The sequence below is a fragment of the Narcine bancroftii genome, chromosome 5, assembly GCF_036971445.1.
Source record: "Narcine bancroftii isolate sNarBan1 chromosome 5, sNarBan1.hap1, whole genome shotgun sequence".
NCBI classification, from domain to species: Eukaryota; Metazoa; Chordata; class Chondrichthyes; order Torpediniformes; family Narcinidae; genus Narcine; species Narcine bancroftii.
In genome coordinates this window covers 663,798-678,267 of record NC_091473.1, presented here as the reverse complement: position 1 = coordinate 678,267, position 14,470 = coordinate 663,798, and the positions used below count along the sequence as shown (strand labels likewise).

Here is a 14,470-nt window from a genome sequence, read left to right as displayed (position 1 = left end):
CTTGGAGCATCTCTGAGAGGACCGCTTGCCACTGTGTAATGCACAGGCCTTTCAACCTAAGGGCTGAGATGACTGCCCTCCAAACGTTGGCATTTTCCCTCTCCACCTGGCTGTTCCATCGGGGGTTGTAGCTGGCCCTTTGCCAGCAGGTACTGGTGCAACTCGTCGCTCATAAAGGAGGACCCCCGCTTGTTATGAATATAGAAGGGGTATCCGAACAGAGTAAACATGTTGTGTAGTGCCTTGTTGACCGTGGTTGTGATCATGTCTGGGCAAGGGATGCCAAACGGAAAATGTGAGTACTCATCAACGATGTTGAGAAAGTACATGTTCCGGTTGGTAGAGGGGAGGGAGCCCTTGAAGTCCATACTCAGCTGTTCAAAGGGGCGGGTAGCCTTAATTAGGTGAGCTTCCACTGGCTGGTAGAATTGTGGTTTGCATTCTGCACAAACCGAGCAGTTCCAGGTCATTTCCCTGATATCTTTGACCGAGTAAGGGAGGTTGCGAGCTCTAACGAAGTGGTAGTCTGGTGACCCCAGAGTGGCAGAGGTTGTTGTGGAGGGCTTGGAGGCGGTCTATCTGCATGTTCACGCATATCCCCCGGGACAGGGCATTGGGGGGCTCGTTGAGCTTCCTGGGCCAGTACAAGATCTCGAAGTTGTAGGTGGATAGCTCAGTTCTCCACATCTTAATTGAACATAAAAGTGACTGCATGTTGTCAGTCAGCAGGGTGAATGGTTTGCTGGCCAGGTCGTGCCTCCAGTGGCGCACAGCTTCCACTATGGCCTGGGCCACCTCCTCGTTGGCTGAGTGCCAGAGTTCGGGGCCAAGGAGGTGCGGGAAAAAAATGCCACAAGCCTGCCCGCCTGGTTAAGGGTGGCAGCCAGGGCAAAGTTGAATGCATCACTCTCCACCTGGAAAAGGATGGATTTATCTACAGCTTGCATCGACGCTTTGGTGATGTTGTCCTTGATGCGTGCGAAGACTGCTTGGACTTCTGCCGACGGTGGTGGGGGGGGGGCCTTATCTGCGTAATTAGGGACTGACTGGGCGCAATAGGAGAAGAACTCCAAGCACCTTTACAGAGCCTTGAGGCTGATGGGCAGTGGGAATTCTAGCAGGGCTCATCCAGTCAGGGTCAGGCCGAATGACTCCATTCTCCACCACACAACCGAGTATAGCCAGACGTGAAGGGCCGAAGACACATTTCTTCTGGTTATATGTGATGTTGAGCTTTTTGGCTATCTGGAGAAATTTCTGTAGGTTGGCGTCATGGTCCTGTTGGTCACAGCAACAGATGGTCATGTTGTCCTTTTACCCATGGTTATCCACCATCCAGTCCATCTCCCTCTGAAAGATGGAAACCCTGTGGGTGACCCCAAAAGGGACCTGGAGGAAATGGTAGAGGTGGCTGGGTGCCTGGCTGTCTTCCAGGTGGATTGGGAGCTGGTGGTGTGCCAACTCAAGGTTGATTGTTGAGAAGACCTGGTACTGGGTGATCTCATTCACCATGTCGGCTATGCGGGAAGTGGGTAGGCATCCAGTTGGGTGAATCGGTTTATGGTCTGATTGTACAACCATGTGGTCTTTGTCCCTGCTCTTTACCACTACCACTTGTGGCCTCCAGGGGCTGGTGCTAGGTTCTATAACCCCCTTCAGCCAGACGTCGTTTAACTTCTGCTCTAAAGAATGCTCTTTCCCCAGGGCCGTATCGCCTGCTTCTGGTGGTGACAGGCTTGCAGTCGGGGGTGAGGTTTGCGAACGGGGGGGGTTGGGGGTGGGGGGCAGTGGGATCTGGAGGGTGGACAAACCGCAGGTTTTGTGCAATGGGAGGGTTTTGGGACGCCGACTGGCCGTGTTTGGAGGGGAAAGCAGACAGCGTGGGAGGGGTGAAGCCTATCATATTCCATTAGAAAATTCTTGAGTTGAGACTGAAAGTCCAATCCTAATATGACCGGTGCGCAGAGCTGTGGCATAATGAGGAGTTTAAAGTTTTTGTATTTAGTGCCATGCACAGTCAATGTCACGGTGCAGCTGGTATGATCTTGGTCGAGTGGAATCTGAATGCCATACTGTGACTGGGTGTATGAAGCTCTCTGTGCTCCCTGTATCAAACTGGCAGTTTATAACGTGACCATTTACTTCCATGTCCATCATGGACCTGACTAGCTTATGTGGGCTGTTCTGGTCCAGGATGATTGATGCCAACGTCGTCGCTGTCTAATTTGTTGCTACTGTACCGGCTCAATGGCGCCCTCCTAGATGGAGGCCCCCATGCTGTGAACGTGGTGCTGTTCCTCGCCGTCGGAAGTGACACTGGAAGTGGTGTCGTCTCGGGTCGTCGTCCCCGGTTCTGCTGACTGTCGTTCCCGACCAGAAGTGACGCGATCCAAGATGGCGACAGCTGCCGATCGCACGTGGCGGGCTGGAAAAGGGTTTGGACCTACTTGCCCTTTTGTAGTGCCCCTTCTTCCCGCTTCCAGAACAAGTCGCGTCTCTAGCTGGCCAGTTCCTACGTGGATGTTTCACGTCCCCACAGAAGTGGCACTTTGGATGCTCAATGGCGGTGACTGGAGATCCCGCATCCCAAGATGGTGGAGCCTGTGCTCCCCATGAGGCAGCCTCGTTGCCAGAGGAGAAGACCTCCACATTTTGCTGGGCTGTTTCAAGTGTTTTGGCCAGGTCCACAGCTTCCTGCAGGCTCCGATCGCCCTATTCTAGGAGTCTCTGTTGAATGTGATCGGTTCTGAAGCCGGCTACACATGCGTCTCGGATCAGCTCCTCTAAATGGATGGCAACCAAATCTTCTTGGCAGCCACAGGCTCACTCCACCTCCCACAGGACCTGCATATACTCGTCCACTGACTCATCAGACACTTGGCTGCGATGGCCCAGAGATACTTGGCATAGATGACGTTCGTCAGGGAACAGTGTTGTCTCTGCAGGAGCTCCATAGCAGCCGTCTCTGATCATTTGAAAAATGTGGTGGCCGATCTGTGCCAAGAGTAGGCCCCATTTATATTCTTTGCTCTGCGCATCATTTCATCTCATGGAGGCGTCGAGGGAGTGCAGCCACTGATCGAACTTTATGGAGGCCTCCAGAGCTTTAGGATTGGTGTACAGTTTATCCACCCGTATTTCCTTGTCCATGGCACAAAAGTATGGTGATTAAATTAATATGCTATCAATGACTCACATCAGACTAGAAGTCATGATTAAAAGGCTTTAATCACCAAAAACTGCAAGCATGTCTCACATGTTGCAGGCCTGGTTCTAAGGCAGGTACTGAGGGAGAGGTTTGGGCATAACCGCCTTTAGGGGATTCTCAGGGGAGGGGTTATAGGTACAGGGCCGGGCCAGCCTGTACGATGCACTCGTATTAGACAGCACGAGCAGTCACACAGTGGTTCCACCACACTCCCAAGAACTAAAATGTGTTCACCCTCTCCACTTCTGATCCCCCAATGATCCATCGATTGTACACCTCTGGCTTTCCTTTCCTGAAGGCAACAATCAGCTCTTTAGTTTTGGTGGCATTGAGTGCAAGGTTGTTGTTGGTGTATCATTCAATCTCCCTCCTGTACGCTGACTCATCCCCTTCCTTTATACAACCCACTAGCGTGACCATATCGTCGGCAAATTTGTAGATGGTGCTATTGTCAGTAGTGAACCTCTCCAAGTGGAAGGCAGATCAAAGTATCACGCAATGGATAATTTAAAGATTCCAGACAACGTTTCTGCCCCAAATGCAACTCACAAACAAGTTTGAAGGATGTGAAAGAAAAGCAGATGAAAACAAATAAAGTAGGAATGAGGTGTACCTGCTGGTGTCAGAATCAGAATTTACTGGCAAGAACATCACAAAATTCAATGTTTTTCAGAATTACAGTGCAAACACAGTAAAACCCCTGGTTTCCATAATCAAGCAACTGGGAATCAAGAAAAATAAATTTTAACAATTAAAGTAAATAAGAATAAAATAATAGATAAAAAATACTCAAGTTTAAAATTGTAAATGTTCTCTGAAGTAACACATGAAACTTTGGTGAAGATGGGAGCGAATATTCAGCCAGTGGAGAGCCTTGGTCGGCCTTTGCTCATAGCAACTGTTTGAATAAAGTTGTGTGAAACAGCAATGGCCTCGCCCAGGATGAAAAGCTGGTGGTGCTGCTCGCCGTTGGGGTGACTCTCCTAAAGTGTCTCCTTAACCCTGCTTAGTCAGAGTCACCCTGTTAGAGGCTGGTGGGGGGTAAATTATCTATAATGTTATTGTTCATTTTTTGGGTGGCTCCATGGAGGAGGAGGAACCTGCAGATGCAGCGACAGTTAAATGTCTTTAAAAATGTGACTGGAAATAAAGTAAAATGCTTTAAGGTTTATATATTCATGCAAGTGAAGTTTGTTCAGTGCAAGAAGTGTAGTATTTTTGTCATTTGCCTTTTTTAAACTGTTTATTCTTAATGCAGACATATTAGTTACGCATTGGCAGAGTAAATATCACAACCAGAAAAAACACTTATCTGGCATCTACAAATCCCCAGAGGTGCCAGATATCAGGGGTTTTACTGCCATGGCTTGTGCACAGTACACCGATCCCAATCTCATCAGGTATCACCAGATCAACTCTGGTCTCCATCTTAAAGATGTGACCCTGTATGAATTGGGTGAAAAGTTAGTCTGTGATTTTTCCAAAGGAAGACCTTTTGTACCGGAGGCTATGAGGTGGGAGATTTTTGAGTCTCTTCACAATCTATCACATCCTAGTAGAAAAGCATCAATCAAACTTGTTACAGAACATTTTACCTGGCCTCATGTTAAACAGGATGTTGGATTATGGGCAATGACCTGCTTGCCATATCAATGCTCTAAAGTCTCCAGACAAACGAAATCCAGGCTGGGGGATTTTGTTGTTCCGGATTCCCATTTCCAGAATGTGCTCCTAGACTTGGTAGGGCCGCTTCCACTCTCTTGGGAAGATAATTATTTGCTCACGTGTGATGATTGGACTACCAGGGGGCAGGAGGCCATTCTTATCACTGACATCTCTGACGAGATGGTCGCCAGGGCTTTCGTGGATCATTGGATTCCATCTTTTGGTCTTCTGGTCACTATTACAATGGATTGAGGGTCTCAGTTTGAGTCGGTGTTGTTCTGAACTCTCACTGATCTGGGCACTATTCATACTCGCAGTACGGTTTACCATCTGCAGGCCAGAAGCCTATTAAGCATTTCCATCAACAATTGAAGGCAGCATTAACAGCAGGTGGTGATGCATCTACGTTGAGCGAGCGTTTGCCCATGGTTCTCCTCGGCTCGTGTACTGCTGTTAAGGCAGATCTTGGATGTTCAGCAGCAGAGCTAGTTTATGGCACTACGTTATCCTTGCCAGGCAAGTTTGTGAATCCAAGTCCAAGCACAACACACTCCATGATCCACCAAGTTATGTTTATCATCTTCGGGAAAGCATGAGATTACTTCACCCTACTCCTACTGGGCAGGCATCACCTGCAGTGTATGTGCTGAATGAGTTACAATGCTGTACTCATGTGTTCCTTTGGCATTATGCTGCTCGCATACCACTACAGCCTGTTTTCAATGGTCCTATTCAGGTCTTATGATGCCACCCAAAGACTGTGATCGACAAAATGGAAAAGCTGACGCAGCTTCCATCGACAGGTTGAAGCCGGCACATGTCGACGGTCCATGATCTGTGTCAAAGCCAGAGTTAGAGGACCAGTCGCACCCTTGCCAGTCGGACCATGCATTGCCTGTCTTGCACTATCAGACGAGGTTGGGCTGAACTGTCAGCCCTCTGGACCATTACTTAGGGGGACAAGGCTCGGAGATTGGGGGGGGTGGGCTGTCACGGTCGCATCAGGATCCCCCGTGCGGCAGTGAGCCAAGGGGATTTAGCTGGGTGGTGTTTGGGGAGTTGAAGAATGCAATGTTGCATCTAGTGAATAAGAAAGAAAGTCGACTTCATGATGCGCTGAAAGAAACGGGCGAGTGTATTCTTTATTTGTTTGTAAGCTGTGGTAAATCAGTGTTGTTACAATTCCACAAAGTCTGTGCCCTTTGGACAATACTTCCATTCCAACCAAGCAGCGCCTTCTTACAACATTTTCCCAGCAACTGCAGATGGTACATCAATATTTTATCTGGGGAGAAAATACCAGAGGACATCTGTTTAGGGGGGGGGAATGTCAGAGTTTAGTATTTTCACAGAGGGTAGTGGGTGCCTGGAATGCGGTGCCAGGGGTGGTGGTGGAGGCTGAAACATTAGGGGCATTTAAAAGACAGGCATATGGATGGAAGAAGCATAGAGGGTTATGGGTGTGAGGGAGGGAAGGGAATAGATCGATATGGAGGGGATTTATATAGGTGTCACAACATTGTGGGCTGTCATATTCTCAGTTTAACCTTTTCATCCTTCCTCATAATCTACACCTTTGATCAAACAGGCCCTCATACTGATGCCACAAGGATCATGATAAAGTCAGGGTCATAAAGCACTGGCCCTTCACCCATCTTCTCCATGCCAGCCACCCTCCCATCCAAACCAAATGCTTGGAACGCATTTTTGTTTTCACTTCCCAAATTCACTTTTCACTTGTGAAATCTCTTCAAACAACTTTGCTCTGTTGAATGTGCGACATTAATGCAGAGTTGTTGAGATGGATGGAAACAGGTGCCACCTTGTGTTGGGCGCCTATGGTCAGCGTTTAAGGCGAGAGGAAGACAAGAGGAGCAGGCAAAGCTGCTGTTAATTAAGGTCAAGCTGAAACAGGCTCCATAGGAATGAGGAATGTGGAGAGTTTCTCTATTGGGCCTTTTGCAGAGACATCACTTTTCTAGAGCCTGATCCTTTGAAGCAGTCTCCGTTGAGCTGAATTGATGTTACCATGATTGAGTTCGACAACAGCAAAGCCTGCTTGAACTGCCTTTAATCTTCTCCGAGCAGATGATTTAGTGTATTAAAACAAAGACAAGGTCAGAGAACAAGGTTTAGTCTAGAACGAAACTGGGACATAAAGCTGTTCATTTTGAAGACAATCACATGATCCTTCGACAGCTGGTTTATAATTCTGGACAAGCCATCTAGGGAGTGCTTCTTTCGCAGATTTTGCATTGCTGCAGGTCCCAGGAACAGGTAACTCACTTTCAGCATTTCACTAGATAAAATTCTTGACCTCTTCTAGTGTGGTATCCAGCTTCCCTTTCAAACAAATGTGAGTTGGGGCAAAGAAAAGAGAATAACCCCCACAGTATAGATACAATACAATCCCATCCTAGAGTATACCCCCCCTCAATGTAGATACAGTACACATCCCTCATTGTGTACAGTACACTCCCATCAGTGTAGATACAATACACCAGCCTCAGTGTAGATACAGTACACCCCCTCAGTGTAGGTACAATATACCAACCTCAGTGTACATACGGTACACCCCCCCTCAGTGTACATACAGTATATCCCTCTCAGTGTAGATACAGTTCACCCCCCTCAGTGCACATAGAGTACACCGCCTCAGCGTACATACAGTACACCCCCCTCAGTGTAGATACAGTACACCCCTATCAGTGTACATACAGTACACCCCCTTCAGTGTAGATACAGAACAACCCCCTTCAGTGTACATACAGTACATCCCTCTCATTGTAGATACAGTACACCCCCATCAGTGTACATATAGAACACTCCCCCAGTGTAGACATAGTACATCCCCATTCTTTCTCTTTCTTTGGCTTGGCTTCGCGGACGAAGATTTATGGAGGGGGTAAAAAGTCCACGTCAGCTGCAGGCTCGTTTGTGGCTGACCAGTCCGATGCGGGACAGGCAGACACGATTGCAGCGGTTGCAGGGGAAAATTAGTTGGTTGGGGTTGGGTGTTGGGTTTTTCCTCCTTTGCCTTTTGTCAGTGAGGTGGGCTCTGCGGTCTTCTTCAAAGGAGGTTGCTGCCCGCCAAACTGTGAGGCGCCAAGATGCACGGTTTGAGGCGTTATCAGCCCACTGGCGGTGGTCAATGTGGCAGGCACCAAGAGATTTCTTTAGGCAGTCCTTGTACCTTTTCTTTGGTGCACCTCTGTCACGGTGGCCAGTGGAGAGCTCGCCATATAACACGATCTTGGGAAGGCGATGGTCCTCCATTCTGGAGACGTGACCCATCCAGCGCAGCTGGATCTTCAGCAGCGTGGACTCAATGCTGTCGACCTCTGCCATCTCGAGTACTTCGACGTTAGGGATGTAAGCGCTCCAATGGATGTTGAGGATGGAGCGGAGACAACGCTGGTGGAAGCGTTCTAGGAGCCGTAGGTGGTGCCGGTAGAGGACCCATGATTCGGAGCCGAACAGGAGTGTGGGTATGACAACGGCTCTGTATACGCTTATCTTTGTGAGGTTTTTCAGTTGGTTGTTTTTCCAGACTCTTTTGTGTAGTCTTCCAAAGGCGCTATTTGCCTTGGCGAGTCTGTTGTCTATCTCATTGTCGATCCTTGCATCTGATGAAATGGTGCAGCCGAGATAGGTAAACTGGTTGACCGTTTTGAGTTTTGTGTGCCCGATGGAGATGTGGGGGGGCTGGTAGTCATGGTGGGGAGCTGGCTGATGGAGGACCTCAGTTTTCTTCAGGCTGACTTCCAGGCCAAACATTTTGGCAGTTTCCGCAAAGCAGGACGTCAAGCGCTGAAGAGCTGGCTCTGAATGGGCAACTAAAGCGGCATCGTCTGCAAAGAGTAGTTCACGGACAAGTTTCTCTTGTGTCTTGGTGTGAGCTTGCAGGCGCCTCAGATTGAAGAGACTGCCATCCGTGCGGTACTGGATGTAAACAGCGTCTTCATTGTTGGGGTCTTTCATGGCTTGGTTCAGCATCATGCTGAAGAAGATTGAAAAGAGGGTTGGTGCGAGAACACAGCCTTGCTTCACGCCATTGTTAATGGAGAAGGGTTCAGAGAGCTCATTGCTGTATCTGACCCGACCTTGTTGGTTTTCGTGCAGTTGGATAATCATGTTGAGGAACTTTGGGGGACATCCCCATTAATACAGATACAAAACACCCCTTCAGTGTAGAGAACTCATCTCTCAGGGAAGATACAGTACAACACCTTCAGTGTAGAATACAGTAAACCCACGTTAGTGTAGAGATAGTATACACACTTTGTGTTAATACATGTGCCCTTGGGGAAGATAAAGTACACTTTCCTCAGTGAAGATATTATACACCCCTCATTGTATATACAGTGCACTCCCAGTATAGATACAATTCAAAACGCTCAGGGTAGATGCACCATCCTCAATTTAGATACAGCAAACTCCTCCCCCCTTCAGTTTAGATCCAGTACACAACCCTTAGTGTAGATACAGTATACTGCCCTCAGTACTAATATAGTACATAGGCACAGTGAAGATACATGTACTCAATGTAGACACAGATTACCACCTTAGTGGAAATATATTTCACCTACTAAATGCAGATATAGTAGACTCATCTGAGGGTAGATACAATACATCCCTCTCAGTAGAGATACAATGCACCCCCCTCAGTATAGATACAATACACCCCCCTCTGTGTAGATACCCCCCTCAGTATCAATACAGTACAATCCCCTTAATGTCAATAGAGTAAACCACCCCCACAGTGTAGATACATTCCACATTCCACAGTATATACACAGTACACCCCCTCAGTGTAGACACAGTACACCCCCTCAGTATAAATACAGTACACCCCCTAAGTGTAGATACAGTGCAACCCCTTCAGTGTAGATACAATACACCCTCTAAGTGTAGATACAGTACACCCCTTCAGTATAGATACAATACACTCCCTCAGTATTGATACAGTACACCCCCCACAGTGTAGATACAGTACACCCCCCTCAGTATAGATACAGTACACCCCTGTCAGTGTAGATACAATACACTCCTTCAGTATAGATACAATACATCCCCTCAGTATAGATACAATACACCCCCTCAGTATAGATACAATACACTCCCTCATTGTAAATACAGTACACTTCCCTTAGTATAGATATAATACACTCTCTCAGTATAGATACAGTGCAGACTCCTTAGTGTCGATACAGTACATCCTCCCTGTGTAGAAACATTACCCCACTCAGTATAAATACAGCACAACCCCCTTAGAGTTAATACAGTACACCCAACAGTGTAGATACAATACATCCCCGCCCACACAGTGCAGATACATTACCCCTCAATGTAGACAGAGAATACCACCTCAGTGTAGATATATTACACCCACCTAAGTGTATTTACACTGAGGGGTTTGTACCATATCTATACTAAGGGGCATTGTGCTGTATCTACACTGAGAGGAATGTATCTATTATAAGGGTTGTGAGCTGTATCTATACTGAAAGGGATCTACTGTATATACACTGAAGGGATATTCTATATCTTCACTGAGGAAAGTGTACTGTATCTGTCTACACAGGTGTATGTATTATATCTACACTGAGAGGTTTTTACTGTATCTTCACTGAAGATGGTGCACTGTATTTATAATGTGGGAGGTGTATCTACACTGTAGGGGGTGGGGCAGGTGTGCATCCCCTCTAGGGGTATATACAGTACACCTTCCTCAGTGTAGATACAGTGCACCCCCCATAGTGTGGATACTCCCACCTCAATGTAGATGGAGTACATCCCCCTCAGTGAAAGTACAGTACATTACAATCCCCACAGATAGTGTATACTCCTCCTTCAATGTAGACACAGTGTAGAAACCAGATACAGTGTAGGTATTTTACATACCCTTCAGAATAACCCCCTCAGTGTAGGTGCAGTACAGTCCGCTCATTGGAGATACAGCACACCCACATCAATGTAGACACAGTACACCACCCCCTCATTGCAGCTACAGTGCTTCCCTTCAGTGTATGCACAGTACATAACCATAGGTGTACATACATTATACCTCCTTCAGTGTACATACATTGCACCTCCCTCAGTGTACATACAGTACACTCCCTTCAGTCTAGATACAACTCACATCCCTCAGTGCAGATACCGTACACCCCTTTCAGTTGACATGCAACTCTCTACTTCATAGTCAATACAGTTCTTTACTAACTGCTGCACTGTATCTGTGCTGAAGTGAACATTTCTCTGAGACTTCCTTGCACCATGTCTGCAATAATTGTGCTGTCTGCATGTTATCTGCTTCAATGTTTTTCATTAGATCTGAATTGATAATGATGCTGCAATGTATCTGCATTGATGTATTTCATTGGATCTCCTTTGTTGTGATGTTACATTTTATCTGCATTGGTGGGATGTTGCATTGTATTTATCCCATTATATTCTGATCTTTTTTCCATGAATTTGTCTCTGACCATCACATGCACCTTCCCCTCCATTCACACTTCCCTGAATTGGGCAATCTGCCAACATATTAAAGGACCCATCCCAACCCGGGTTCCTCTAACAGATTTTGTTTGGCTTCAGATTCTGGCATCTGCAGTCTTCTGTGTTTCTCCAATCAGGAAGGTAAATGGAATGCCAGCTTTCATTGCAGGGAGGTTCTGCAGCAACTCTACACCAGAGTGGTGAGGCTGCACTGTGTTGGATTCTCTTCTCCTTACTGGAGAAAGGGTACACTGGCTTCTGAGGCAATGCAGGGGAAGGTCAATTTTGGAAATGGGATGAGCTTATGAGGAGAGACTGAGTTACCTGGGATTGTACTCACTGGAATTCAGAAGAATGAGAAGGGATCTTACAGAAACATTAAATTATGAATGAAACAGATAAGAGCTGGGGAGGAAAGCTCTCTGGAACAGACTCACAACCAAGACAAGGGTCCCATTGTTTGCAGCCTCTGTTACACTGTAGAAATGAACTCTTGCAATTCCAGAAGAAAACCACCTAATTTTGTCCAACCTCTCCCCATGTTGCACAATTTTCTATACCTAATTATGTGTTGACTTGCTTGGATAGCATGCAAAACAAAGCTTTTCAATTGTATCTCAGTCCACGTGACAACATAAGGACATATGAAACAGAAATAGGAATCATCCATCCGGCCCATTGAGTGTGCCATTCAACAAGATCACGGTTAATCTGGCAGTGGACTCAGCTGCACCTACCCACATGTTGCCCATAACCCTTACTTCCCCTCCTCTGCAAAAATCTATCCATCTGTGTCTTAAATGCATTTAAGGAGGCAGCCTTCACTGTTTCCTTGGGCATTCACTTGGGCAAGGCATTCCAGGTGCCCACTACTCTCTGTGTCAAGATTCACTCTTTGCTGGGAGAAGCAGTTCTTCCTTATGTCTGTCCTCAGTCTCCTCAGTCTACTCCTCCGAATCTGCCAGTGGAGACAATCCCCCGCTTCTGTCTTCAACAATTTTCTATTCAAGTTCCTCCTCAGCTGTTCTGCCTCTCACAGCTGCTACATCCCAATTAAGTTTCTCTGCACCCTCTCTAATCGTACAGCCCTGCCTAAGCATCCCTCCATCCACCCCCTTCATTGCAAAGGGTTGACACGTTCACTGGAAATAGAGCCTCAAATGGACAAGGTGTCAGAGGTTCACCTAATACCACTGCATCACTGAATAATTTAGGGGCATAAATTGGTAACCTGGGGGGTGGAGGAGTTGATAGATCTGTCACACACAAGGAAGATGTTTGGTGCAAAAATAGTTTCAGCCCTGCAGACAGAACTTTTGGTGGACCCAGAGTAGTTTATGGTTGGGATTAGAGTCATATAGAGAGGCTCAAGAGCCTGATAGCTATTGGGAAAATTTGGTCTTGAACCAAGAGGTGCTGGCTGTGCCTTCAGGTAGCAGTCTGCAGTGGTTGTGGCCACAGTGATCGGGGTTCTTTATGGCTTTGGCTGCCCTGTTGAGGCAGCACCTCATACAGATGTCTTCAATGGATGGGAGGTCGGAGCCTGTGTTGGATCTGGGTGTGTTTGCACCCTTCTGCAGCCTCCTGCGGTCATGGGCACTGGAATTGCCAAACCAAGCTGTGATGCAACCAGTCAGTATACTTTCCACTCTGTACCAGTAGCGGTTTGATAGAGTATTTGACAGCATGCCAAATTTTCTGAGGCTCCTTAGAAAGTTGAGGCGATGGTGTGCCTTCTTCACGATTTCTTCGATATGTTGGCTCCAGAGAAGTCCTTCGATATGTGGACTCCAAGGAACTTGAAGGCACTGTCCTTCTTCATCGTTGATCCATCAGTGACATTGGTCACACTGGAAGTAATCTTTTCTCTAATCCAGGTTCAAGGCAGGTTATTTGACAAGGAGCAAAGGCAGAGAAGATGATGGTTCATCAGTCAGGAAGTTAGTTCTCCCTCATGATCACTCCATCGAGGAAGAAATGTGGTGATGATTCGATGACTGACATGGGTCAGAGAACAAGGAATATGACAGCACAGTACAGGTCCTTCAGCCTACAATGCTGCGTCAACAGATAAAGACTCGCACAACAAACTAACCCTTCCCCACTTCACACTGACAACCCTCTATTATTCTTACACTCTTTTAAAAATCCACTTTGTACTAGTCACCGCCACCACCCCTGGCAAGGCATTCCAGGTGCCCACTACTCTCTGTGTCAAAAAACCTATCCCTGATGTCTCCCCTAAACTTTCCTCCCATCACCTTGCACAGATGTTCTCTGGTGTTTGCTACTCTCGCCCTGAGAAAAAGATGCTGGCTGTCCCTCCCTATCTATGCCTCTCATAATCTTGTAGACCCCTATTAAGTCTTGTCCTTCCTCACTCCAAAGGAAAAGTCCCAGCTCTGCTAACCTTGCCTCATAAGACACGTTCTCCGATCCAGGCAACCTCCTGGTAAATCTCCTCTGCACCCACTCCTAAGCTTCCACATCCTTCCTGAAATGAGGTGACCAAAACTGAACACAATATTCCAAGTGTGGTCTAACCAAAGTGTTATAGAGCTGCAACATTACATGTCAACTCACAGCACAGGCAGAGCACAATTTCATTCACCATACCTTCATTACCTGACCCTACACATTGGGAGCAAGCCCAGAGCTCAGGGGCACCTGCCTTCAGCTCTGCAGGGGGAGCTTTGTGTGGAACAGAGGCTTTGTTCTCACATTTCTCCTGTTAGGTGTTGCCATTGAATGTTTTTATGTTTTATTTCATTTAAGTTTATTTGTGGCAATGAGAAGGGCTGTTCTGCAAGCAGTATAACAGGCTATCTCCAGCATTCATACAGACACAATTACCAAGAACAACAAAACCCCTGGTACCTATGGGGATTGGTAAATGCCGAATAAGTGAATTTTCCGATTGCTTGAGATTGCATGTTGCACGATTGGCGAGGTGTGCCAATTTTAAACTTCCGTATATTTTAACTATTTATTTTATGCAATTTTTTTGATAGTTGCTTGAATTCCCAATAACAGGGGCTTTGCTGTATAGGGTTACAATGAAAAGGAAGATCCAATTGGCACCAAGCAAGGGCAGCATGA

The 14,470-nt window shown here is 46.9% G+C and overlaps 1 protein-coding gene across 2 annotated transcripts in view; it reads right to left on the bottom strand.

Moving 5' to 3' along the window:
- LOC138763017 (uncharacterized) overlaps nt 1-14,470 on the bottom strand; it is a 145,846-nt gene that overhangs the window by 99,186 nt on the left and 32,190 nt on the right. The gene's annotated exons all lie outside the window — the stretch shown is intronic.